General features: G+C 49.7%; 2 long non-coding RNA genes across 2 annotated transcripts; one reads left to right on the forward strand and one right to left on the reverse strand.

The window, feature by feature from the left end:
• Positions 1-4,614: 4,614 nt before the first annotated feature.
• On the forward strand, positions 4,615-22,846 carry LOC145513616 (uncharacterized). The gene is made up of 5 exons (XR_014059585.1): positions 4,615-5,152; positions 9,336-9,480; positions 18,925-19,132; positions 21,810-21,886; positions 22,471-22,846. It is a non-coding gene; the product is annotated as an uncharacterized LOC145513616 (long non-coding RNA).
• On the reverse strand, positions 11,346-20,816 carry LOC145513615 (uncharacterized). Its single transcript, XR_014059584.1, has 2 exons — positions 20,553-20,816; positions 11,346-12,122 (listed from the first exon to the last, which is right to left on the reverse strand). It is a non-coding gene; the product is annotated as an uncharacterized LOC145513615 (long non-coding RNA).
• Positions 22,847-24,590: the final 1,744 nt, after the last annotated feature.

Here is a 24,590-nt window from a genome sequence, read left to right on the forward strand (position 1 = left end):
GACCCCCTGGATGGGGCTGTTGGGTCCCACAGGAAGCCCTTTGTCACGGAGCCACTCACACAACCACCTTGAGGGCTCCGGGGAGGGCAGCCACCCCACCAGAGTCTCCTGCTCCTCCCAGCAGGCAGCTGGCAGACACCACTTCCCTCGCCCTCCCCACCTGGAAGACGAGAAACTGGAGGTTAAGCCTCACAGGACTGCGTTTTGTTTAAGCTTTGTTAACAACACTCCTGCATTTACACTGGGGAACTTGGTAATACCCAATGCGGATGAGGTTATGAGGAAGATAACATAGTGGGTCTATGGATAATATCGGTGGGTCTGCAAAGGATCTGGGGGAGACGACTGGACAAAATCCATCCCATTTAGGAAGCCACAGGCCTTCAGAACTAGCCATTCCACTTTTAGGAAGGTCTCTGACAGAACAGTTGAACAAGTATGCTGACCGTAGCAGTCCCATAAATCATAACAGGCTCTGGAATTCTAGGCAGCTGTCAAAAGGAATAAAGTAACTCTGACTTAGGAACAGGCACAGAACATGTCTGTGGTATAGTATTTAAAAAACAAGTTGCAAAATAATATGTAGAGAATAATCCGAGTTTTTTTTTTAAGGAATAAAAATAATGTGTATAGAAAACACGTGTATATATATATATAAAATGGTCTGAAAGCATATATGCCAAAATGATGATAGTGGAAAGTAGAATTCGGGAGGAAATGGAAGGTGAAAAAGAACTTTTCATTTTTCATCTGTATGCTTCAATACTGTCCACGTTTTTATAAGCATATCTTAGCTTTGTAACAAAAACTTTTTTAAAAAAATTAGGAGCTAATAAATGATTTTTTTCATGGCCCAAGCATCAGCTTGCCAACTGTCCCCTCTCCCGCGTTGCCCCCTCCCTTCCACATGCTGTCTCATCTTCTCCTGTTTGCTATCTTTGGACCTGAGGCTTCTGAGCTGGCTGCAAGGCTCCAGAGCCCCTCTAAACCACACTCACTAATCTGTCCCTAATCCTGGCTCCCCAGCAGCTCAGACCGGCTGCGGCTGCTGTCTGCTCCTGTGGGAGGTGGGCAGGAGTCCCCTTGGTTTATACCCCTTGGTTTAAAAAAGGAAGCAGCTATGGATACTCAGGACTCCAGGACCTGTGAGCTTCTAGAGAGGGGGCCTGGGCTCTCCCAGGAGGCCTTCCCCTCCTCCTTGAGCATATCCATTGCAGCCAAAGCATTTTTTAAGATTTGGGTGGGACTGCAGAGATGGTCTTGTTCCAAGGTGAGAACACTGCATCCAGGCCAAGGCTTTTTGCCATCTGCTTCTTTCCAAGTGTCGTCCCTTAATTTCAGAGTCTGAACCCTCACTCTTGTTAACTGTTCAATAAAGGCACTCCGTCAGAAAGCTGCCGTCTGTATCAGAGCTTCTTAGCTGTGATGGCACAGGGGGGATCACCTGGGGAGATTTGCAAACTACTGACACCTGGGCCCTACTCCTTGTGGTTCTGATTTATTTTAACTGCAGCACTGGGGTTTTTGTTACTCCCTAGGCAGGGCTGAGAACCATTGATTCAACACGGTGTGATGTGATTTGTGTGTGTGCATATAGGCTGCGTGCATATATTAATGTAACCCATACATAGAAACCTGTACTCACACACAACACCAAAGCTGGATTTCCCAGCACACAAAATAACATGTACTGCTGAGGTCACCAGCAAGGCAGGACACCCAAAAAAGCAAGAAAAAACTTTTTAAATGGATATTTAAAAAAATGAAAAGGTGGGGAAATTCAGAATCTTCATTGGGCTTCTTGGCTTGTTTTTGGATGGGGCTTTTCTTATACTCCATGTGGGGGGAAGAAGCCCCTTGATCCTTCCCTGGTCTGGCAATGAGACCCAGGGAAACCTTCCCAGGCTGGGACCTGGGACCCTTCACTGCATAGCTGCAAAGCTTGCACCTGGACACACCTCTCCTCCAGCTACAAAAATACAAAAAAACTATATGGGACTAATAATAACCGTGTGCATGCACAGTTGGGGCAAATGCTGGACCAAAAAGAACAAAAAAGACACACACACACACAAAAACAACTGCCATTTCTGAAGAGCAGGGAGCAAAAAAAAAAACTGGGCATTGGGAACAAAAGCAGGTCCTGGGCAAGCCCCCCACACTCAATACCACAAAGGGATGGGCAAACTGCCTAAGCCACCCCTCACGCCCACCACCCAGACACCCCCTCTACCTTCATGCCAGGGCTCACCCCCGCCTCAGGGAGCCAGCAAGGGAACCTGTTACTTGTTATTCTTCTGTCCTGTACCTGGTACAAGATCCCTAGTAAGCCTCACCTAAATTTCTTCTCTGGCCTCTTGTCAATTTCTGTTCACGGGGAAGGCCAAGAACCCTGGTTGGTATCTGCCCTACATATCCACAAAGAGGGCTGGTTGCCCAGAAACACAGCAGGTTTCCTGGTTGAAGTGTTCAGTCCCTCTGGATGGGCCAAACCTTCCCCTGGTTCTCCCAGGAAAAGTCCTCTGAGACAGAGTCCTGGCATGGGGCCAGAGGGCCCAGGAGCCATGCTCCCAGTCTTCCAGGCCCTGCCCCTGCCCCAGAGGAACGATGTGGCAAGAGGAACTGAGCTCCTATACCTGCAGGTGGCCCCAAATGTTGGGGGCTCTGACCTCAGGCTGAGGGGTATATGTGCGTGAGATGTATACACGGAGGCCTGCCCGAAGTAGAAGAGAGTGGACTAGGTTCAGAGTCATTTCCCAATCTAAGTTTGACGAGTCAAGTATACAGAGTGAATCCCAGGGAAATCCTTGGGGAACTCCTGTGAGGAACTGATGGGTTGGTTTTCATCTGGGTAATAAGGGAAGCCTTCCTGGAGGAGGTGAAATTAGAACTGTGCCTTGAAAGATGAGCAGGACTTAACAGGGGAAGGAGAGAGAGAAGACAAAGCTGCCCCTACCTGCTCCTTCACGTCTCCCCCTCCTCTTCCCTGACCTGTGCTGCAGGAGCCCTCTGTAGCCTTGAAGACAGAGAGCTCTGGGAGAGGCCTGAGGAGGAGCCAGAGGGTGCCTACCCCCCACTCCCCTCCTGGAGATCAGCCTCACAACTGAGCATCCCTCTCTGGACCTGCTGGGCTCAGTCCTGACTCCTCTGACCTGGCCTTGAGATGCCCAGTCAGTCTCCTCCCGTAGCCCCTGGCTTACAGCACGTCGCTGCTCCAAGTCAAAGCTGGGGAAGTCACTCCAGGGGCTTCCCTGTGGGCCCTTGGAGCCGAGATCTTAACCTGGAATGGCCTCAGAAAGATATCAGAAGCCAGGACCCCACTCTCGCACCTGCAGAGTTTTTCTGAAGTTGCTTCCAGGGACATGGATGGCCAGCCAGGATTGAGAACCACAGCCAGTGCCCCCAAGGAAGGGGAGAGAGGGAGGCAGGCAAGATGGAAGGAGGGGGGTCAGGAGGGACAGCTGCCCAGGGGAAAAAGCCAGAGGCGCTGGGACAGGTGGAGGACCAGGCCCAGCTAAGGGGACTCTGCTGAAAACAAGTGTTCGGTGAGCAGCCTTGAATCCAGCCTCTGTTCCCCGGGGCTCTCGGGGTCAGGGAGAAGGAGCCAGGGACAACTGTTCACCACCAACGGGGGCAGAAAGACACAAAAGCCCCCAAAGAGGGCCTCTTGTTGTCTATGGTTGGTGCTTCCCTGAGAGCAAAGACTTTATTTCATCTGTTCACTGCTGTCTCCCCAGCACCTGGCACATGGTAGATGCTGCTAAACATAATGACTGAATGAACTTTAAATGCCAACCCGTTTCCTCTACCAGGACTGTCAGGTTTTCTCAGTCTGTGAATTTCTTGCATGAAACAGGGGTTCAAATAGTGGTGCTGGTGCAGAAGAGCTAAACAGGTATCTTTCTAAAGAACACATAGAGGTGGCCAACAGGCATGTGAAAAGATGCTCAACATCGCTAACTATTAGAGAAATGCAAATCTTAGACCACAACGAGGTATCACCTCACACCAATCAGAATGGCTGTCTTCAAAAATAATAAATGCTGGAGAAGATGTGGAGAGAAAGGAACCCTCCTGCACTGGTGGTGGGAATGTAAATTGGTGCAGCCGCTAAGGAAAACAGTATGGAGGTCTCTTAAAAAACTAAAATTAGAGTTCCCATATGATCCAGCAATCCCAGGCCCCTCAGGAAGAACAGGCTGGGCCCTGCCCTTGACATTTCATGTCACTGGGAACCCCAGGCCTGTCTGAAAACTGAGGTGATCTCTAGCCCATCTGCAGCCCCTCTCACCTGTGTTGCAGGCCCGGGCGTGTGTAAGGCTGGCCCTGGGGCAGTGAGGAGAGGAGAGGCAAGCAGGAGGTGGAGCCGACCAGAGGCTGCCTGGGGCCTGAAATCCCTAAAGCATCCGGGGGGTCTGCAGCCCAGCTGGCCCCGTCTAGCTTTTCATTGAGTTGCTGATGTTTCAAGGCTATCTTCCCTGGTGTTTGCATTCCAAATGAGAGCCTGGATAGCCAAGAATGGAATTTCAGGGGTAGTGACGTGCAGTGGTCGTGAACCCGCATGCAGGAAGTTCAAATTCTCCATCTTGACTTTGGACTAGTTGTTTCACCTTCTGGTGCCTCTGTGTCCTCATCTGTAAAATGGGGAAATAATAACACCCACCTCGCAGGGTTGTGGTAAAAGATTTAATGAGTACCTGGCATCTAACATGTATACACGTGGAAGTGTGAGTAGCTATTGTGCTTTGTGGTATTTCTAGGAGACGTATGTTTAGAAGTGGAAATGTCTTTCAGCGCCTCTCAGATCGTCTCCAAAGGTGCTTTACTCGTCTCTTGAGAGGCCAACCCAGCTGCCAGGCCAGGACAGGGACTTTCAGAGACCAGGTGGATGGCGTGTCTGATCCAGATCAGGCACTGAGGACTTTGAAATGTAAATGAGGATTGTGTTTTGACTCTGTCAGTTCAAAGGGAAGCAATTGGATGGAAACACTGTTTCCCCTGGGAGGAGGGCAGGAAAGCCCGAGGTTGGGAGGAGGGGAGGTGGGGGAGGAGACCACTGGCCGTTAAACCGTATCTGGAGAACTGGAGAAACCACCTTGGACATCACCAAGTCCGATCCTCCCATTGTACAGATGGCGAAAATTCCTCTCTGGTGAGTATTTCTATCCTTGGAGACTCAGTTTCCCCATCTTCAAAGCAGAGGTGTAATAACCTCCATTCCGCCCAACTGCTGGGCACATGTAGGAGGCAGGGAAGGTGGGATGGTAGAGCCCTTGGGAGAAGTGTCTTCTGCCATAGAAGGCACCCTGGCGGGGCCCAGAGCTAGTCAGCTGGAGCTGGGGGATGGGGTTCATGGTTGAGGTCAAATCCCTGCTGCCTACCTCTGCCTGGCCCTTCCATACTCCAGTGGGAATATGGCAAACAATGAGATGAGTGGTTATGGTCCCCCAGAGGGCCCCTCGTGGCCACTTTTGAAGCACCAGTCCCTGTTCTGTGTCCTCCTTTGGATCATTTTTGTGCTGCCCTAATTTCTAAGAATTTAGAAACTCCTTCAGCGGCAAAACTTATCATGGGAATAAAAACTCAATTCAATTCTCCACTAAAAGCGTCTTCTCCATTGAAACACTTTGCACGCATGTTAGATTCTAACAAATCCAGATTTGAAGTCCCATTCCACCAGTTACTGGGGCAACAACGTTGAACAAACCTTGGCTCTTGAAGCCTCAGTTTCCCCATCAGTAAAGTAGAAAAAGTCGTCTCTGTCTGGCAGATTATTGAGAAGATAAAATTAATTCAGGCATTCATTCAACAAAGTTTTACTAACATCAGTGTGCCAGGCATTGATGATACAGCTCTGACAAATATTTACCAGTGAAGGTGAAAGTGTTAGTCACTCAGTCAGGTCCAGCTCTTTGCAACCCCATGGACTGTAGCCCACCAGGTTTCTCTGTCCATGGGATTCTCCAGGCAAGAATACTGAAGTGGATTGCCATTCCCTTCTCCAGGGGAATCTTCCTGACCCAGGGATTGAACCCAGGTCTCTCACATTGCAGGCAGATTCTTTACTGTCTGAGCCACCAGGGAAGCCCATATGAACCACTAGTGACCCCCAATCTGTTACCAATTGTGTTGAATACTGTGGAGGAAAGGCACTCCTGAGGAAGAACTAGGAGATCTGTTCTGAAGGATAACAGGTGTGGTCTTTTTCACTGAATCTAAAACACTATTATTTTATTTATTTATTTTTAAAATAACTTTAAGTTTTTCCTGTATTTAGTTTTGGCTGTGCTGGGTCTTCGTTTCTCTAGTTTCAGGGAGTGGGGACTACTCTAGTTGGGATGCACGGGCTTCTCATTGTGGTGGCTTCTCTTGTTGCAGAGCATGGGCTCTAGGGCTCACAGGCTTCAGTAATTGTGACACAAGGGCTTAGTTGCTCTGTGGCATGTGGAATCTTCCTGGACCAGAGATCGAACCCATGTCCCCTGCACCGGCAGGCGGATTCTTAACCACTGGACCACCTGGGAAGTCCCCTAAAACACTATTATTTTAGATAACACCAAGAAAGGAAAACTTTAATAATTAACCATGACACAGAGCATTCTCACCTTTAGAAATGTTATTTTGTGCTTACTGAAAAAACTCTTTTAGACTTTCCTTCAGGCCCAGAGGAGTTTCCTATTTTCCACCCAATTTCAAACAAAAAAGATCTGTAAAGGCAGAGATCAGAATACAGTAAAATCCAAGAGAAATCCACCTTGCCCTGCAGCAAGCTTGTTTGGTGTAAAATTTCCAGGCAGAGTTGGTAGAAGATGGGCTCCCTGGCTGCGGTTCAGTGGAAAAGGGAGACAGGACAGAAGGGTGTGTGAACTGGGCAGAGAAAAAGGCAGGAAGGGTGGGAAAGGAGCCCTGGCAGAGGACTCACTGCTGAGCTTGTTTCAGGTTGAATAGAAAAGTAGCCGGAAGGAAAAAGAGTCAAATGCCAGACCAGCAGATCGGTACATACCGTAGTCTGTAAAATGCATCCTGTTAGAAATTTAAAAGATGTATCTTCCTCAGAAGCACAGAGCACCCCAGTTCCCAGATATTGGTTTCTAAATGCCGTTCTACACTAAAAGGAACCGTGGCACTTTGGGAAAATAGCCAATTCCAGGGCTTACTCGGGCAAAGTATAAGATGACCCTGGAACATTTTGTTGTGCCAGAAGGTGATGATGTGCTTAAAGGAAAAAATAATAACAAGGATATGTCAATAAGAATGGAGCCAGCCTGAAATGGTTTCTTCTGGACAAATCTGGCATAATTTGAGCACTGAAATAAATCATGAGACTTCTAGGTTATAACCCAAAAAACAAAAGAAGAATCCATGAGTTCATCCTGATATAAATAAATTAATGAATAAACAAATGAATGGGGAAGGAAAGAATGTTCTTTAGGAAAGAATTATAAATGGATGCTATAACTAGCAGGGGATACAAAACAAGATATTTACATAATACAGCAGTAATTTTTTCCTTTTTGCTATAAAGGACATTGTTAGGACATTTGAAGATGTTTGAAAGTAGGGAAAACCACTAAACCATTCAAGTATGACCTAAATCAAATCCCTGATGATTATACAGTGAAAGTGACACATAGATTCAAGGGATTAGATTTGATAGACAGAGTGCCTGAAGAACTATGGACGGAGGTTAATGACATTGTACAGGAGGCGGTGACCAAGACCATTCCCAAGAAAAAGAAATGCAAAAGGCAAAATGATTGTCTGAGGAGGCCTTACAAATAGCTGAGAAAAGAGGAGAAGCTAAAGGCAAAGGAGAAAAGGAAAAATATACCATCTGAATGCAGAGTTCCAAAGAATAGCAAGGAGAGATGAGAAAGCCTTCCTCAATGATCAATGTGAAGAAATAGAGGAAAACAATAGAATGGGAAAGACTAGAGATCTCTTCAAGAAAATTAGAGATACCAAGGGAACATTTCATGCAAAAGTGGGAACAATAAAGGACAGAAACGGTATGGACCCAACAGAAGCAGAAGATATTAAGAAGAGGTGGCAAGATACACAGAAGAACCATACAAAAAAGATCTTAATGACCCAGATAACCATGATGGTGTGATCACTCACCTAGAGCCAGACATTCTGGAATACAAAGTCAAGTGAGTGTTAGGAACCCCCCCCCACACACACACACACCACACACACAAAGAGAGAGAGAAAGAAAAGAGATTGATGCAAGGGTAGCATGGTGCTAAATGTTTAACAGCATTTCCTACGGGGAAAGTCCCTGATTACTAGTTTCTGTTCTGTAAATTCTCTGCCTCCACACCAGTTAATTTCAACCCACCAACATGAAGTCACTACACAAGGAGTTGGGCAGAAATACACAAAAATGGCTCTAGCATCCAACACACCAGGACACATGTAAGCATGCTAAAAACCAACAATGGGGGAAACTCAGTGAAGGAAATATGGCAATTATTTGTACTACTTTTTGCAATTTTTATGTAGTCCGCAATTATCTCAGAGTACAAGTTGGACTTTTAAGCGTGTCTCTTACAACTGATAAAGTGGGGAAAGCTAGTAAATGCGCATCCAGGTAAAGGCATCTACATATGCAAAAGCTCTGAGGCTGGAGAAGCACAGTTTGTCTGAAAAAGAAAAACAAACAAACAGGAATTTCCCTGATGGTCCAGTGGTTAGGACTGTTGAGGGTCTGGGTTCAGTCCCTAGCAGGGGGACCAAGATCCCGCAAGCTGCATGGTGAGGCCAACAAAACAAAAGCCAAAGAAAGCCTGAGTGCTGAGGGCAGAGTGGCTGAGGGCAAAGTGAGCTGAGAGGTGGGCAGGGGCCAGGACACGAGGGCCTGGTAGGCTGTATGGAGGGTTTGGGTCCTGGTGACAACAGCAGGGAGGAACCATCAAAAGGCTTTAAGCAGGGAGGGCAGGGAAAACATGACCTCATTTGTGTTGATCACTCTAGCCCCTGGCTGACCCTCAGTAAACGGTGACCATTAATACGGCCTTGTTTGTTGGGCTCTCCGCTGTCACTTCCCTTAGGGTCCCGTTGGCTCTACTGGAGTTGACAGCAGGTGGCCCCATACTCACTTCTGCCAAGTGGACTTCCAGAATTCCAGGCCCTGCCCCACCTTCTCCCCTCGCCCCACTCAGCCCTGCTCTCTGGGCACACAGACCCATCCCTTTCTGGGAGTCCCAGAGCCCAGGGGGACCTTGAGAGGTTTGAGTTCAAGGTGGAATGAATGGGCTATTTGATGGGGATCTCCCAGGGCAACCTCCAGGCTTCATACAGTTTGAGTGGCTGTGGGCTTCCTTTTTTTCCAGATGAATCACTGCTCTGTGTGTCTGTGACGGCGTATGCCCTCCCGCTGACGTGCCCTGGGGCCCTGCAGTAACAGGAGCAGGCTGGATCTGTGCACAGAGCGGCTCCTCCTGTGAGTCGCCTTAACTGAGCCAAGGATCCCGCTAGGTATTACCGTGTGTTCCTCATCGAACCCTTACAGCAACGCCGTGAGGGTCCCAGACTGTTCAGGTTCACACAGTTGGCCCCCCAAAATCAACCCAGGCCCTCGGGCCCCTAAAACCTCCACTTCTGCCCACAGTGCCACCCCACATCTTTTAGTGGCATTCAGGCCACGTAGACAGGCGACCTGGTGTGACGGAGGGCCCTGCTGTGTCAGAAAAGGGTTAATTGGGATGCCTTAGGAGCTCCAGTTTGGTGAGGTTGGTTGTCATGGCAACAGCAAGGTTTTTGGGGGAGAGGGAGGCGGGCACAGCAGGATCTTCTGAATCACTGGATGTACAGCCCTTATGTTTATTTTGCAGTGATCCCCTTCCTTCCGGGGTCCTCTGGGACTGCACGTGGCCAGCAGGAGCTGCTGTGCAGGGCCAGGGGTGACACCAGGGCTGCTGCAGCCCCCTCCTAGGTACTCTCACCAGCCCACCCTGGGCACCTCTCCTACCAGGAAGACCCAGGGCTTTTGCCTTCAGCTTCCAGATCCAGACTACATGGAAACCCAGGAAAGAACACACACTTGGGACCAGAAGGAGTTGCACGACCATTCATATATTCATTCTTTTACCAGATATTTATTTCTTGCCCACAACACACCAGTCACTGCGCTAGATGCTGTGATCCGGGTTTTAGCTGGAAGCCAGATGGGCTCTGCACAAGCACTCACGGGCCAGAAGGCTCCACCACTTGCTTTCTGTGTCACCCTGGGCAAGTCCCTTTCCCCTTCTGAGTGTGTCTGCAAAATGAGGCCCATTTTGCAAAATGGGACTGTGTGGATGAGACCATATATTAGAAGCATTTACCTGGGTGCCTAGCCCATAGTTCCCTGGAGAAGGGAGAGTCTACCCACTCCAGCGTTCTGGCCTGGAGGAGTCCATGGACTGGATAGTCCATGGGGTTGCAAAGAGTCAGACACGACTGAGTGACTTTCACTTCACTTCACTAGCCCATAGTAGGACTAACTATGCAGTTATGACAGAAAGGCCTGTAGGCTGTTCCCCTTTCCCTCCAGCCTCAGAAGAAGCCAGGTGATGCTAAGATTCACCCAGGAGGGGCCCCAACTCTGGACCCTGAGGATCACTGTGAGGCAAAATCTCTGCACTGACTCAGCCAGAAGTCCAGGCTCTTCCCTCACTGGACGTGTGTGACCTTGGTATCTGTCTGCCCATCTGTACGGAAGAAAGGATCCTCCAACACTTATCTGAGGGAATGGACCTGAGCTGATGGACAGCCTCAGTGGGCACCTGACCATTCCATCCCACCATCTGAGCCGCCCCCAGGTCAGAGGAGCCCGAGGCTGCTACCTCCAGACATAGTTAGATCCCACCTCCAGCCTCACACTCTAGCCTAGATTTTTGCCTGCAATGGACCTTAGCATCTGTCTGTTAATTTGATTCATTTGATTTTCTAAGCCGAGCTACCCTAGCCAAGGAGAAAGACCCGTCCCAAGGCTCATCCAAGACCCTGCCCTTCCTGATCCCTAATTATTTCGTTCCCCATCAGCCCTGAGCTTGACTATGTGACCACCTCCCACCCCCACCCCACACCAGGCCTGTTCTGTACCGACCCCTGACATCCTCAAGGTCAACCTGGAGCCACCCTCTGCAGCTTCAGCACAGGGCAGGCCTGGTGGGGGACAGAAAGTTCAGCTGGGCTGATTACAGATACAGGCAAGACCAAACCCACCCTTAGGGACCCGGCAAAGAAGAAAAGCATAAAGAAGAAAAGCATTTAAGAATTTTACATATTTCAAGACATACGGAACTTCACCATAGTCGTGATGGGAAAATTCAAAACGTTGAAGGACTTCCTCTCACTTGTTTGTGCTCGGTATTGATTTATTGTGCTGCTCAGGGAGACAGAGAAGGCCTAAACTCCTTGCAGCTTGATGTCTCCAGAAGTTTTAATATGGCCTGGGAAATGGAAACGGCGCCGTCTATGGACGCCTCTCAAGTTCTGTACCTGGAGACAGTGAGGGAAGGTGTTTCCTCTTGCTTCACTCTGACACCAGAGGAGGCGAGATGAAGCTTTTCAGGAGGTCCTGCTAATGAGGCATCCAAGATTTTCTTCTCTCTCCACTCTTGAATTTTCTTTTCCTTAGCTGGGCATCGGAGGACATATTTATACCAGGACAGGGCTTCCTGAGCAGATCACAGCTGTCATTTGTTGGTGAGATTCTTTCTAGAAGTTTCATGGACAGGAAGGAATATGAGATGACAGCTTGCAAGATTGGCAGAGGAACGGCAAAGATGAAACAGCTCCAGGCCAGGCTGGCCCCTGATCTGGAAAATCTTGATTTTATTTATTTATGTATTAGTTTATTGGCTGTGCTGGGTCTTCATTGCTGTGCGGGCTTTTCTCTAGTTGCGGCAAGCAGGGGCTGCTCTCTAATTGTGGTATGTGGGCTTCTCATTGCAGTGGCTTCTCTGTTGCAGAGCACAGGCTATAGGGCACACGGGCTTCAGTAGTTGCAGCACGTGGGCTCAGTAGTTGCAACTCCTGGGCTCTAGCATGCAGGCTCAATAGTTGTGATGCATGGGCTTGGTTGCTGCGTGGCATGTGGGATCTTCCCGGACCAGGGATCGAAGCCGTGTCTCCTGCATTGGGAGGTGGATTCTTTATCACTGAGCCACAAGGGGAGCCCCTAGAAAATCTTTAACAAAGACTTAGGGGAAACATAAAAGAGAAGGACAGACAGACAGATATGCCTAGCAAATGTGTCCTCCTATGAAGAAGTCAGAAAATGCTTGCACAGCAGAAGGAAAGGGTAAGGGTGGGAAGAGAGGATAAAGGAGTCCAGGGGAAAAGTCTGAGGACTTTCTTTCTTTCTTTTTTTAAATTTATTTTTATTTATTTGACTGCACCGGGTCTTAGTTGCAGCATGTGGGATCTAGTTCCCTGACCAAGAATCGAATGCTGGGCGAATCCCCCTGCATTGGGAGCATGGAGCCTCACCCACTGGACTACCAGGGAAGTCCCCTTTCTTTCTTTTTTAATAGACTTTTTAAAAGAGCATTTTTAAGTTAACAGCAAAATTGCACAGAGTTCTTACATACTCCTCTGCTCCCTCACACACAGCCTCCTTTCCATCCTCAACATCTCCACCAGAATGGTACATTTGCTATAATCGATGAACCTACACTGACACACTATTATCACCCAAAGTACATAGTTCACACTTGGGTTCACTCTTAGTGTTGTACCTTCTATGGATTTGGACAATATGCACCACTATAGTGTCACACAGAGGAGTCTCACTGCCCTGAAAATCCTCTCTCCCTCCCACCTAACTCCTGGAAATCACCAATCTTTTTTTTACCATCTCCATAGTTTTGCCTTTTCCAGAATGTCATATAGTTAAAATCACACAGTATGTAACCTTTGAAGATTGGCTTCTTTCACTTAGTAATATGCATTTAAGATTGCTCCGTGTCTTTTCATGGCTTGAAAGCTCATTTCTTTTTATCACTGAATGATAGCCCATTGTCTGGATGTACCACAGTTTATTTATCCATTCACCTATTGAAAAACATCTTGGTTGCTCCCAAGGTTTGGCAGGTATGAGTAAAGCTGCTACAAGCATCTGTGTGCAGATTTTTGTGTAGACACAAGTTTCAGTTCCTTTAGGTAAATGCTAAGGAGTGTAGTCGCTGAATCATGAGGGAAGAGTATGTTCAGATTTTGTTTTTGTTTTTTGTATGTTTAGTTTTGCTAAAAAAACAAAACAAAACACTAAACCGTCTTCCAAAGTGGCTGAACCATTTTCTCACCAGCAATGAATGAGAGTTCCTGTAGCTCTACATCCTCACCAGCATTTAGTGTTGTCAGTGTTCTGGATTTTGGCCATTCTAATAGGTATATAGTAAAATCTCATTGTTGTTTTAATTTGCAATACCCTGATGACACATGATGAGCCACGGAATTGATGCTTTTGAACTGTGGTGTTGGAGAAGACTCTTGAGAGTCCCTTGGACTTCAAGGAGATCCAATCAATCCATCCTAAAGGAGATCAATCCTGAGTGTTCACTGGAAGGATTGATGTTGAAGCTGAAACTCCAATACTTTGGCCACCTCATGTGAAGAGTTGACTCATTGGAAAAGACCCTAATGCTGGGTAGGATTGGGGGCAGGAGGAGAAGGGGACGACAGAGGATGAGATGGTTGGATGGCATCACTGACTTGATGGACATGGGTTTGGGTAGACTCCGGGAGTTGGTGATGGACAGAGAGGCCTGGCATGCTGCAGTTCATGGGGTTGCAAAGAGTCGGACACGACTGAGCGACTGACCTGAACTGAACTGATGACACATGATGTGAAGTATCTCTTCATATGCTTATTTCCCAACTGTATATTTTCTTTAGTGAGATGTCTAGGTCTTTGGCCCATTTTTTTTAAAAAAATCAACTTACTGAGTTTTAAGAGTTCTTTGTGTATTTTGGGTACCAGTTCTTCCTGAGATCTGTCTTTTGCAAGTATTAATATTTTTCTCATCTGTGGTTTGTCTTCTTATTCTCTTGAACCTTAGCTTCTGTGTTGATGGTTCCAGCCCTTGACTGAGGCCAGGTATGGTGTCATGTTTAGCCATTTCCACCCAATTCAGGATTCCTCTCGTGGACAGTCTTTGCTCCAGGCATCTAGGAGGCTGGCAGAGACCTTATCAGATCTGTATTGTGGTCAGCTGGCCCTTCCCTGCCCTGCCCATTCTGAAGCCCTCTCTGTTCCTTTCTAGGAGCTGCTCCCCACAAAACCCTGTGCACACCTAGCTCTGCCTCAGCACCTATTTCAGACCCAACTGACTTAGCGCTGGGGAGAAAGGAAGTCGGAGTGATGGCACAGAGGGGGCCTGGAGGGAGGTGGTCAGAGAAGGCCCCATGGATAATGTCAGGCTGAAATCTGGAGCCAGGAGAGTGCCCAGCAGCCAAGGGAGCCAGAGGAGGGAAGAACAAGAACAAAGGCTCTTGCCTGTGTGACTGAGGCAGCGGGTGCCTGCCTGCGGAGTGGCAGACGATGAGGCCACAAAGATCAGAGATTGGGATGGGGGACATATCCGCCACGCCATAATCAGAAGTTTGGATTTATTCCAGTAGCCCTCAGAGGGCTTTCAGCCTAGCAGTGACGTGATCTGATTTGCAATTTTAAAAGCTCACACTGGCTGCAGGGTGGAGAACAGATTACAAGAAGGGAAACAAGGAGACCAGTTGGGCATTTTATTGCTTTGGTTAATGGACGTATCCCAGCTCAGCAACTTCTGCCCTTCAAAGACAATCATGCTGGCCAGTTGCATAGAATCCCATGCACACTCACTGCAAGCGCTCACACACCTCAAGGACCCCAGCACTCATAAAGACCCCCCAGACTCTTCTGGACACATGTGCATATGTGTGCATTCATGTTCCCCTGCGTGCACAGAGGCTGCCAAGTCTCATGCACACGTGCTCCCCCATACATGGCACCAGCAGAGATATTTGCATGCACATGCAAGCTCACACACTCCCATTTACACTTCCTCATGCATATATGAGATACTTTCATGCACACACCCACACAGAGCTACACAATTTTCTACACAGCTACACAGACACACCAGCCCCATTTTCCAAAGAGAAGCAGGTCTGGGCAGGGGAGGTGCCTGGGGAAAGGTGTTAGGGTTTTTATGAGAGGAGGAAGGACCTGTGAACCCACTTAGTCATTGGAGAAGGAAAATGCCCAAACACATGCCTGCTTTCCCCTAAATTGCTCCTGATGTTGGGTCAGCCAGTTACTAGGGAGACTGCACTAAAGCCTTTATTTATCAGGTTACCTTGGTCTCCAGCTGTGTAGCTCCTTCTCTCTCAGCCACTGCTACCCTCCTGCCCATCCACCCCCGCATCCATCAGTCCTCACGACACACCTAAGGACTCGCAGGGCATGGGGGCAGCCAGCCCCCAAATCCTGAGAAGGCCTACAGTTCACAGGAGGAGGAGAATGGGAAGTTTTCTTTGGAGCCTTTCTTGCTAAGCCAGGTGGAGGGCAGAGGACAGGCCGGCAGGTGGGGACGTAGCAGGACTAGGGGCTACTCTGGGATAATCTGGACTCCTCAGGGAGACCCTGGAGGACCCCCCACCCACCCACCTCACCCTGCCACCAGCTCCTCCCAGAACACCTTCCCTTCTGGCTCTAAGCCACAGCCCCAGTGACCTGCCAGCAGCCAGCTGCTCCTCAGACTCACACCCATTCAGATCCTAGTACATGCCACCCCCACTGCCACCTGGAGCAGCTTCTCTATCCCTCCAGACTGGGTTCAGGAGAGCCACCTTCTCAGGAAAGCCGTCTCTGTCCCACGGTGTCGCTCCAGTCAGAGCCCCCACCCCCACCCCCACCGTGTTCACCTCCATCTCAGTGCTCCTGCTGAGCTGCTCGGCACCCCCCGGCTTTGCTTAGCTGTCTCCCTTTTAGGGCAGACAGCTATCTGTGCCCAGTCCATAGAGGTGCTCCATAAATATGTCTTGAATAAGTGAATAAGCGAAGGTTCCTTCCACGTGCCAGTGAAATTCGAAAGAACATTCTATGTGAAAAGGATTTCTTATTCCCTTCTTTCTTAGTTACTCCAGGGGCTAGGTGGTAATCACTGAGGCTCCTCCAGCTCGCCCCGTAGGATGCCTGTGGCTGTGATTTCTCTTCTACTTCTTCTACCTTCATCCAACTCTGGTATGCGTTATGGAATAATGTCAGGCCCCCTGAGTTGGGGCAGAAGACAATGGGGAGATGTGGAAAGTGGGGTGATATGGAGTGGAGAAATTCGAGTTAATATCAATAATTCCCTGTAACTTACTATGAGGAGGTGGTGGTGAACATGGCAGTGTGTGTGTGTGTGTGTGATCCACTGTCAGGGAGGGTAAGTTTGGCATTTGAGGATGAAAAGAGCAAGAAAGTCCCAGGAGGAAGAAGACCTTAAACAATCTCGACAGGGCTGACGCAGTCTGCTGATTAAAAGATAGGGCTGGCTGGAGCATCCTTGCTGCCAAAAAGTCTGTGCTGAGCCAGGACAGCAGGCTCAGTGACTTTGGGACCTGAGCAATGCTGGCGGAAACAGCCACTGATCCAGCAGGATCCTGGTCTTTCTGAGCCTAGCAGAATCCTACTTCTTCTCCCAAGGAGCAGAGAAATAGGAAAACTGATAGCCATCCTTCAGTGAGCTTCTACTACAGAGAAGTAAGCCCATTCTCCTGCCACTTTCTGGTCCACACCGTGACCGCCATCACCAGTCAGTCATGAGTGCACCCATCGCCTCCAGGCCAGGATGGGGAGTCAGAATTCTTCTCCACACAGGGTTCCAAGGAGCCATGACTGGTCAGTTGGAGCGGGCACACAAGATGGACCCCTTGGGCCATCACCGGTCCCCTGCATGCCAAGTGCTTAATACATCTCTCATTCAGTTCTCATGACAAATCCAGGGGATACAGATCAACTTTAACTTTTATTTCCCAGGTAAAGAACAAAGGGTCAGCCTGGCTGAGGAACTTGACCAAGTTCACACAGGTAGTGAGAGTTGGGGTGAAAATTCAGACTCCAGGAGGTCTGTCTCCCAAGTCCATGCTCTTGCCACCTTACCAGGCTGCCTGCCCCCTTGGGCATCGGTACCACCATGTTGTGAGCATTTGTTGGGGCTCTATTGCCTCCCAGTCTCCCAACTTCCTGTATCATTTGAGGTTCCAGCTGGAAAAGAGGTGTTACTAGCAAACAGGGCAACAGGGGAGTCTTTCAATAAGGGACTGTTTGCCAAGGGTGGGCAGTGCCACAGGAAACCAAAAAGAATGGTAAAGACCCTGATGGACAGGAGGGAGATAATTGGAAGCTGGAGAGAGCCATACCTCCAAAGGAAAGTAGCAAGGGGAACAAATGCCCCAAGCTCTCTCCTCGCACCCTCCAGACTTCTCCAGTGGAGACTCCCATTGGACAGACCCAACCAGAAGCCAGAAGGCATGAGAGTTCAGCTGATGTGGCCCACAGGGGTCAGCCTCCTGGGTTTCAAAGTCAGGAGGGAAGGATAGAAGAATGGAGCTGTAGATGAGCAAATTGACAAAGCCTTCCAGAATGTTCCTTTCCTATTTAGGTGCCGAGGACGGGAATTTTCCTTCCTGAGATGTGCTTATGAACTGATAGTGTAAGTCCCATTCCAAGGTCAGGAGAAGACTGAGGTCTCTGCTCAAGTAGTCAGGCAGAGAGAGCCCATTCTTCCTTCCTCCACCTTTTTGTTCTATTTGGGCCCTCACCTGATTGAGTGAAGACCACCCACATTAGGAAGGACAACCTGCTTTATTCAGTCTAGAGATTCAAGTGCTAATCTTATCCAGAAACACCCAGAATGATGTCTGACCAAATATCAGGGTATCCTGTGACCCAGGGAGGTTGGCACATAAAATTAGCCATCATCACACCATGACTGGCAGAGGGGTGGTGCCAGCAAAGATATGCTAAGCAGAGCGCCCTGCAGTGTGACCTTGGCAACAATGCTCACTACCTCAGTTCAGTTCAGTCACTCAGTCATGTCCAACTCTTTGTGACCCCATGGACTGCAGCACGCCAGGCCTCCCTGTCCATCATCAACTCCAGGAGCCTACTCAAACTCATGTCCATCGCATCAGTGATGCCATCCAACCATCTCATCCTCTGTTATCCCCTTCTCCTCCCACCTTCAATCTTTCCCAGCATCAGGGTCTTTTCCAATGAGTCAGTTCTTCACTTCAGGTGGCCAAAGTATTGGAGCTTCAGCTTCAACATCAGTCCTTCCAATGAATATTCAGGACTGATTTCCTTTAGGATGGACTGGTTGGATTTCCTTGCAGTCCAAGGGACTCTCAAGAGTCTTCTCCAACACCACGGTTCAAAAGCATCTATTCTTTGGTGCTCAGTTTTCTTTATAATCCAACTCTCACATCCATACATGACTACCGGAAAAAAACATAGCTTTGACTTGACGGACCTTTGTTGGTAAAGTAATGTCTCTGCTCACCTAGCATCACTTAGATCCTGCTCCTCCCCCCTCTTTCTGAGCTGGACCTCCAGCCTTCCTGCTGATGTTGCGAGCATCCCTAGATCCTTCCAACAAATCTTTCCTGTGCTTAAAAGTGTCAGAGTCCATTTCAGGGGCTCTCAGTAAGAACCCTGAGAGGACAGAGTGATGATGCATGTAGTGGTGAGCGGTCCTTTGACAGGAGCACCAGGAATGATCAGAGGAGGAGGCATCTAAGCCACACATCAGGGAGGCCCTCAGAGGCTCCCAGTCCCCCTTCTGAACATCATGGCTCTGCCATTTGTAATGTTAGGCAAGCTTGCTCTGAGGTCGTCCATGTTTTCAGCTGAGTTGCCTCCGGGACACCCCAGGAAAGTGAATCCTCCTGTGTGTATCCCATTCCCAGACATGGTTCGCTTTTGGAGGCTGAAGTAGGACAGACTGCCCTGGCCCCAAAGCCAAGACCCTGTCACAACCTCGTGTGGCTGCCCTGAAGTCAACAGTCCTGCAACAAACACCTCCTCCTGGGAGGAAGCTTCATCCTTGAAAGGAAAGCCCCTTCCCTGCCCGCTCACCTCTCAGGAGCCTCCCTCTTCCAGAAGCCTGCAGCTGAGGTGAGTTTATCTTGACTGAACTGCCCTTAAGAAGTAGCCAGCTGTGTGATCACCCCCAGCCCCACCCAAGATTTGGGTGTCTCTCTGGATGTTCAATATTTGTTCAGGGAATTAGAAGAAAAGCAAAGGGGAAAACTCTGAAGTGACAGGTTGGTGCCTGAGGTAACTGAGCCACAGAGCCGGCAAGAGGGCTGGACACGGCCGCCTGAGGACTGGCCAGAGGGATGAGGTGGGGTCTGGAGACCCAGAGGGCTCTGGCCTCTCCCTCTGCACACCCCCTCCCGGGGCTCTGGTCCATGGGGCCTGTGCATACACCATCACTGGTTCTCACCGGTCAGCAGGATTGATGCCCCGCGCCAGGGCCCATACTGTCACCAGGCTGCCGTCAGAGCAGACATGTGTGTTCCCTGCCCTCAGAAAGCCTCCCCTCAGGCTTGTGGCAGATACAGTGGGTTAAGTGCTCTGGTGGGAAACTGCAGGGGGGCACTGGCCCGTCGCAGGGGTGCCTTGAGTCAGCTCCTCCTTCCCCGAGACCCCTAACTTCCTGCTCTTCCTCCAGCCCCACGGGCCCTGAGGACGAGTCTATGGCTGGCCTCCCAAATGTCTCCCCTCACCTCCTCCATCCGCCCTCACGACCGGGCTGGAGGCAGAGCCTCGGAGCTGCTCTGGGGAGACCTGCCCTGCCCTCTCACGGCCCGAGACACACTGGCAGCCTCTGCCTGGGTGTCACCGTCCCACCCAGCAACAGGAAAGCCCCCCACTCCCAGGATATAGAGACTCCCCAGTCCCCACGGAATCCTGCATGGAGCACAGCTGGGCAGGCTTTGCTGAGACGCAGGGAACAAGGCCCCGGTTTGTAGAGGAGAACAAGGATTGGGGACCGTTGGACCCCACCAGTCCCGAGCCCGTCTGTGTCTGGGCCACCTGTCGACCCCACCGGGGACCACCAGCCTGCCCCTTGTCTGAGGCAGCCGACACAGTGGAAGCCCAGGGCAAGGCATGCACCTCTGCCCACCCTGTCCCCTCACCCCCTACTGTCTCCCCAAGCTTCCCAAGCTGCACATTCGGGGCTCCTGCCTGGCTCCAGGCTGCCCAGGACAGATGAGAGGGGCTAAGCCTTCATGAGCTTCTCTCTTCTCTCTGCCCGGAGGGCTCCGGTGGGTCAGGAGGGAGGGCTTGGCTAGGTGTGAGGGGGCAGGACCGGGTGAGGAGGGCCACTGAGCGCTGGAGAAGCAGCCTTTCATCTTGGCTTCAGTAAAGCCAACACCTCCCTCACCCCCGCCTCAGCCCAAAGCTGGCTGGCATTGGCATGCACCATAAATCTCCAGGATGCTGCAGCTGTGACTGGATTATTTATAGCTCCAGTCTTAGATTTCTAACATGAAAATATCACACAAAGGGAAAGGTAATGAAATCTCACCTCTACCCGCATGTCCCTCACTCATTCCAAACGGCAGGGCTTTCCAGAAGCCCCTGTGGCCGAAGGCGGCGGGAGGGAGGCCCGTCGCCCCCCACCCCTGCCTGCCTGCCTCCTGTCAGTCACAGCACATCTCTCCTCACCCCTCTCGCACACACCCGCTCCCTCCCATTTCTTTCTCTCTCACTCACGCATTTCCTCACGGACGATCCTGTTCCTTCTCTCTCTCTCTCTCAGCTCTCCCTGCCCAAGCCCTTCCTTCCCCCCACCCCAGACACTCACACATCCTTGGCCTTTTCCTTCCACCGCTGCTGTCTCCCTGCATGACTCACCCCCTTGGAGAGCGAGCGTGTTTGCTTTTTTTTTGCTTTGTCAATGAAGACTAGCACATTAATTCCCGGGCCTGTCCTCCTCTGTGAGGCGCCTCAGCTCCTTGTCATCAATCGTGGGTGGAAGTGGCAGCTTTCATCCATGTTGCTCGGCCTTTAAAACTCCTGTGGGCCCTGTCTCTCCCCAGAGGCCCATGGTGGTGAGCACCCGCACCCCTGGGCTTTGACACACACAGACACGCCGAGAATGTGGGCCACGGAACATGCCTCTCAGCCTGCGAGAGGGAACATCAAGGCCTGGGCCCTGTGAACTGGACTCCGGCCCAGGTGCAGAGGGCCGGGAGATTCCCACCTGCTCCCTCCTGGGTGACGGTCTGGGTGGTTTTTCGGAAGATCAGCTTCACACCACCCCATGGGCACAGGTCGGAAAGTCTGAGCCTTGTGCAAGCTCCCACGGAGAGCCAAGGCCCCACCGCCTCCCTGCCGGGTCGCCTTGGCTCAGCTGCCTTGGCCCACAGAAGAAGAATCAGAAAGGGACACGGCAACTCCACCTGCCATGGCCCGCGATCCCTTCTATCCAGACAGTCACAGTAGTTGGGGATACCCTGTGTGTGTGTGTGTGTGTGTGTGTGTGTGTGTGCAGTCGTGTACATCTTGTGCTAGGATGGGGGGGGTGTCACAGACAAGAGCAGTTCACCCTGGCTAGGAGCCAAGAGAAGGGTCTGGGGACAGAAACCCTGCAACTCCCCATCAACTCCCCTTCCAGGCATTTCCTGGAAAGCTCTCTCCTTTTTTATCTTAAAAATTCACTTGGCTTTGGGTTTTATATCTGTCATCATTACAGTATGAAAATGTCTTAAATTACTTGTAATTAAACACTTAATTTTTTTTTTTTTCTGAAACCTTTGCTTAACTATTACTTTCGTGGAAGCTGAGTCTCAAAAACCTCATCCCAGAGACTGAGGGCACAAACATCTCAGTTAAAGATCTAGGAAACCAGTCTCTGAGGTAAGGATATGGGGTGTGAAACAATGGGGTAAGGACAAGAACATCGGGTTTACATTCTGGCTCTGCCAATTATTAGCTGTGTGATCTGAGCTAAATCACTTAACCTCTCTGTGCTTTAGAACCTTGACCTATAAAACAGCATCTGCCCCACAGAGCTTTTATGAGGATTAAATGCATTAATGTATATAAAGTGCTTAGATCAGTAACTAGCACAATATTCAGTTCAGTTCAGTTCAGTCGCTCAGTCGTGTCCAACTCTTAGCGACCCCATAGACTGCAGCACGTCAGGCCTCCCTGTCCATCACCAACTCCCAGAGTTTACTCAAACTCATGTCCATTGAATTGGTGATGCCATCCAACCGTCTCATCCTCTGTCGTCCCCAGATGCTTGCAATTGGTTTTCTGTAGAAGACCAACATGAAACCACTGGATCAACTGCCAGGAAGTGAAATTAGAGATCACTCCTGCCTCCCTCCTAGCCTGTGCTTCTGTCCCCTAGGCCCATACCTCGCCCCACCCACTGCAGGCTTCTAATCATGCATTCTGTCTGCAGCGCAGTCAGCCAGAAACATTCTCTATTCCAGGCACTGTTCCTGGACTGAGCCTGGAGTATTACACGAGCCCTTCTGGGAGTGGAAGGTGGAAACATACAAACAGCCCTTGGGCCATATTCGGAACTGAAGATCCAAAGATCAGTAGCTGTCATCCCTTTTTTCAAAGAGTCCCTGCCTGGCTGAAGGGAGCCAGCAGCAGAGAGACAAAAGAATGAGGGCAGTGCAGGTGTGGTTATGACGCTGACACACGGCATGGAACACCCGAGCCTCATTTATACATCAGATCTCTTCTCTGATGTCACCTTCCAGAACCATCTGTATAAAACAACAACACTCTCCCCATCCTGTCAACCACTCTCCCCCTCCCTACCTTATCCACCTAAATAGTATATGATATATACTGACATATTTTGAAGTATTTATTTGTTGTTGGTCTGCCTCACCAGAATGCAAGTTTCCTGAAGACAGGCCCTTTGTATTGCTTCCTCCTGAATGCTCTGTGTTTGCAGAGACAATGGCTGAGAGTAGGTGCTCCATAGGTGTCTGCTAAACAAAGGAACTGTGAGCAAATCCGTCTTTAATGTCTTGATTTTTGCTTCGATACAATAGGTGACGAAGCACCATTCTCACTTGCCACATGGGGAAACTCTAACTTGAAAAGAGATGCTATGTGATAATCAGACACGCTTGTGACTCATCCAAAGGCAGACGCAAATTAATTTAGCTGAGACTAAGTCCGTGCATGGTTTGCATTCCCTGATGTTTAAGTGATGAGGGGGCCATGTTCACAAACAGTTCAGGTATGCCTGCTCCCCGAGTTCTGCCCTGCAGTTGATCCACCTGGTACTGAAAATGGTGAGCATGGATACTGCCATGTTCAAGGGAGTGACCACCTGTGGGCACATAGCTGGTTTGGGATTGTGGGCTTTTGCCATTCAAGAGGACTTACCTGTGAGTCCTTATGGGGCTGCAGGCTAATGAGGCTGTGTGTGCAATGTCAGGACCTAAAGAATAACTGGAAATGGCCATGTAGTAGTCTTCGTCTTGAATCACTGAGTCAAGTGAGAGGTCTAGAAAATGGCATGTCAAGGACTCAGCCAAGCTATTTCAAGACCAAGCAAGAACAGGTTAAAAGATGAAGTTGCCTGCTGGCTGCGGCCAGGGCAGGTGGGGAAGAGGGCAGGGGGTAGGGAGATGGGGAAGGCCTCCCATCAGTGTATTTTTACTCTCCAGGACACCCATAAAAATCCTCCCTTGACCTCTGTGCTACTGTATTAAGGCACTGGTTGGCCCACTCAGAGAGAGAAATTTGCTTTGGGCCAAGTTTTCTTCCAGCAGAGCCCAGAGAAGGGCTGGAGGCCTGACCAGTGGGGCAGAGGCCAAAATTGCAGTATCAGGAAGATCTACCATCAGACCCAGAACAGCCTCATTCCTGAATCACACTTTCCTGCCACCTTGGTGTACCTCCCAGCACTCATGTATTCTGCACAGGGCTGTTTTTTTCATCTTCAGCCAGTAAGACCTGGGATTTTTCCCTTCCCTGCTCAGTGAACTCCTATCTGCTCATCAAAACCCAAGCCAAATTGCCCAAGCTAAAGCGATTGCCCCTCTGTTACCAAATTGTATGTTTCTGGAACTCTTCCCTAAGACATTGTAAGCCTATCAACATGGACTTTGCTTATTTATGACCACATTCTCCCATCCAAGTATTAACCAGGCCTGACCCTGCCTAGCTTCTAAGATCAGACAAGATTAGACGCATTCAGGGTGGTATGGCCATAGACTATGACCACATTTTAAATGCTGAATAAGTGATAATTGAGCAGATGACCCAACACAGCAAGGACAATCCATGCTTCCTGGCTCCAAGAGCCTGATTACATCACTCATTCCTCTCCCCATAAGCCAGGCGTCTGCTCAGCTGAGAGGGCAGGATGTTCCTGTTTGGCAGGGACAGTTCCAGGTTTTGATGACCTGCCTCAACCAGATCGATATCTATTCCAAGTTATTGTTTGTGTATGTTCCGTGAGGTCCGAGGGGAATGGTTACATAAGCCAGTGAGACCACATTCACCTGCAGCAGCTCTCTCCTCCTGGTGCCATGGACACCTGGCTCCATTTAGGTGAGGCTTCCTCATGTCTTCCCCCAGC

Source organism: Giraffa tippelskirchi, chromosome 7 (assembly GCF_054371585.1).
Source record: "Giraffa tippelskirchi isolate mGirTip1 chromosome 7, T2T-mGirTip1v1.2.pri, whole genome shotgun sequence".
In the NCBI taxonomy this organism is placed as follows: Eukaryota; Metazoa; Chordata; class Mammalia; order Artiodactyla; family Giraffidae; genus Giraffa; species Giraffa tippelskirchi.